The sequence below is a fragment of the Silurus meridionalis genome, chromosome 12 (genome assembly GCF_014805685.1).
Source record: "Silurus meridionalis isolate SWU-2019-XX chromosome 12, ASM1480568v1, whole genome shotgun sequence".
NCBI lineage: Eukaryota > Metazoa > Chordata > Actinopteri > Siluriformes > Siluridae > Silurus > Silurus meridionalis.
Genome location: NC_060895.1, coordinates 20,763,627 through 20,767,513, shown reverse-complemented (window position 1 = coordinate 20,767,513; position 3,887 = coordinate 20,763,627).

The following is a 3,887-nucleotide window of genomic DNA, read 5'->3' as shown; positions in this document are numbered from 1 at the left end:
CGCCTCACTCGTGGATCCCCCCGCCTTCCTCCGGCGCCCTCACGCCTCACTCCCAGTTCCCCCCGCCTTCCTCCGGCGCCCGCCCGCCTCACTCTTGGGTCCCTCCCTCCTTCCTCCGTGGATCTGCACGCTTTCACTTTCTATCGCCCACCCGAGTTTCCTCGCTTTTCCTGGCGTCTATCCGAGTGCACTCGCCGGCTGGCACTTTCAGTCATACATAGAAAAACCCCTACTATCTCCATGTACATGCCCCCCTAGGACCCTACGTTAATTTTCTTCAAGAGTTTGCTCGTTTTTTTCAGACCTCTTGATCAAGATTATGGACCTTCAAAGAAGTAGGTGTGGACCATAAAACCTGCTGAACCATCTAGAGATGTAGCAGTGCCGTTTGGATCCCACTTCATTTAAAGTTTGGACATTGGACCACTTTGAGTGTTTAAAGGCTCTGCCATGGAGAAGTTGGTGTTGGATCTATGATGATCTCAAATGTTAAGCTATTTTAGGAGTTGTTCAGTAGATCCTGGTTCCATAATGTCAACTGACTGTAGAAAAAGCATTACTCATAATCACATAATCACTCTCTGGTGTTATAATTTGTTTTTTAAGATTTATAATCACACTCTTGATGTTACCCAAATGAGGATGGGTTCCCATTTTGAATCTGGTTCCTCTCAAGGTTTCTTCCTCATAACATCTAAAAGAGTTTTTCTTGTTACAGTCAACCCAGGCTGCTCATCAGGGATAAACACACACCATTCACTTAAATTCTTAAATTCTGTAAAGCTGCTTTGAGACAATGTCCATTGTGAAAAGCACTATAGAAACTTGAACTTGAATAATGCAAGCAGATTTAATTACGTCCCTACTTTCTAGCTGAAATTATTTGTTTTGAAAATCAAATCTGACCCTGTATTAAATGCCCACTTTAAAACCACACCTCCAAAATGCTATGTGTGCATGCACATTGATTATAGGAACCTGAATACCAGTTCTCCTGATGGCCAAGTAGGAGTGTCTCAGTGTATTTTCACAGTTGATTTCAGTTGCTTTGAAGCATTTCTCGAATCATTCCTAACATTAGCAAACCAGAAAGTGCATTTCTCATAACGACGAAGCCTGTACGTTTCTTAAAATACTTTGTTCATTGCACGAAAGTAAGTATTTGTGCCAATGAGCATCTCATTGCCATCAGAATAGCAAATCCTTTTAGCGTACATTTTCTATATTTCCTGATGTTAGCTACAGTTTGGATTTCAATCATTGAAAATGCACAAGGCTGAACGTCTTCTTTATCGCATCAATGAATTTCTACAGCACAAATGTACACATTACTGTATGTGGGATATTGATTGTAAGGAAACCAGATTCACACTTTTACTGTACTGTACTAGAGATTGTTTCCTGGTTGGTCATCTATTTGCATAAATTGTAATTGTGTTTTGCTTGAAGGTTCACAAGATTTTTCTTTGACCTATCGTTTTTTCTTTGATTTTTCAAGAACCGTACACTCCCCTACATTAGTGAAGATCCATCTACAGAATTAATAGTAGAAGCGAAGAAGATAAACTTGACAGATTATGACAAAATTGTAACCAATTTGCATTTAATCACTAACGTATTGAACTGATGCCGATGTTTTGGGATTTAAGACTATTTAGGTGAGAACCAGTACAATATATTTTGATCAACATGACAAACAATTGATAATCCAGGAAACAGCAGAGTCTTGTACACAATCAATTAAATTAAGTGCAGGATTTATAATAATTCTAATCATTTTAATTCTAGTAATAATCATCCACATCATTAATAAAAATATAATAATATGTACAGAATCTGAGGCAATGGCAAAAAAAATCAGATCATAAATAAAACTCTCAAAACTTGTTGAACCTTCACATCATGTAATCACTTGTGCACATCATAATCAACATTTCTTGTTACTGTAAACAAAGTGCGAATGCTCTGGTACATTCATTTGATTGTGTACAATTGTCTGCTGTTTCCTACATTATCAATTGTCAAAATATATAAAACTAGTTTCACCTGAATAGTCTTAACCCCCAAAACATCTGGGCAGTAGTTCATTCATATCATTGAATGCAAAATAGTTAACCCGGTTGTAAAAATCTTTTATTCTATTAAACTTTTTTATTGTAAATGTTTTTGAATTGTGTAGATAAATCTAACATGTAACTAATCAAAGAGAATGTACGGCATCAGATCAACCAATGATCAACCAGTTCTCTTAAATAGGTCGATGGTGAATCTCGTGAACCTTCAACTGGAGACGGAGTGGAAAACAGAAATACAAATTCTAAAAACAGATGAAAAGCCAGAAAACAAACGAACACTATTAAAGCACAGTAAAAGTGTGAATTTTGTCTGGTTTCTTGGAATCAAAGAAATACATTTGTGCTGCTGAAATTCATAGATGCCAAACAGAAGAAATTCAGCCATGTGCATTTTCAATCACTGTGACCCAAACCATAGTTTATATCAAGAAATCCTGAAACTATGCGACATCAAACAGACAACACGACTAAACATTTTTTGTTTGTGAACAATGACAAAAGGACTTTTCATTCTGATGGGAATGTGATGTTCATGGACACAAATACTTACTTTTAAGAGATGAAATGAGGATTTTGAGAAAAGTTCAGGCTTTTGCAAGAAATCCAATGTTTTGTGCTGTTTGTACAAATTGTTTGGAGAAATGCACTTTACTGGTTTGCAAATATTAAGGATGATTCAAGAAATGCTTCAAAGCAACTGAGAAAAACGGTAATATTGCAATACATTTCTTGTTAATATTGGCAGCTAATTCTGTTAATGTCATATATAAGTGCAGGCAAATCAATAGCTGCAAACTACTTTAGAAAAAAATCTTCACAAAGCTTCTATGAATCAAAGAGGACTAACACTAGATTTCAGGATTGAGGCTACAGATTCTGACACAAAATAATCTGTGTTCACTCAAAAATCCTTTCCTGCTTCAACGAACTACAGCACCGATGCCAACGGATGATGCAATGTTAGTTTGTTTTTTATTTAAATGCTCCCCTTACATGACCTTTTAGTACTAATATCTGAATGACTTGGACACGGCCTGGATTCATGCTAGATTTATTTTTCATTTGGGTCTAAATGCATCTGGATTTTTTTGGAACGGTACTGGATTCACAGATCCATGCCTGGGTCATGGATTGCATTTCAAAGTACACAGTTTACATCATGAACGCAAAGTCGAACACTATAGTGCACAAACCTGGTTTTGTTTTGCAGAAATGAAACTTAGATATAATGCTTAAAGTTTTTCAAATAAAGTGAATTTAACCTGGTCTAAACACACTGCAGAAAGTAAACTGCATCAAGATTAAACTGAAGGATGCAGAAATAAGCAGCAATAATCATTACTCAAACAAATTCAAATCCTTGTCTACTCTTTTCCATTAAACAATTATCATCCCACTGATTTAATGCTTACTCTGTGAAATCGAGAAATTAGAATGTAAAAAGTGAACAGCTGAAACAACAAACCGGCTCTTTACATGGGAAAGCCGGCACTCTTAGGTTAGGATATGCTAAAAGACAGATGACTTTTCCCATTGGCCTGAACAGAAACTTTTCCTCCCAAAATACAAGGTAATAAACAATGCATTTGGTTACTTAAACAGATATCGTTTGCATTTTATATACGTATCTTTGACGTGTTTCACCTGGGAATTAATCGCTCAATTTAATAGTCATAATGGATGCTTTGCTTTCTGAAAATGATGAAAAAATAACTGGAACGCATTAAAGCACATCCATAACTATAGAATAGAAAGAGTTTTATGTAAGATTTTGAGTTATTCATTATAAAAAGAAAAAGACCCTAAATAATT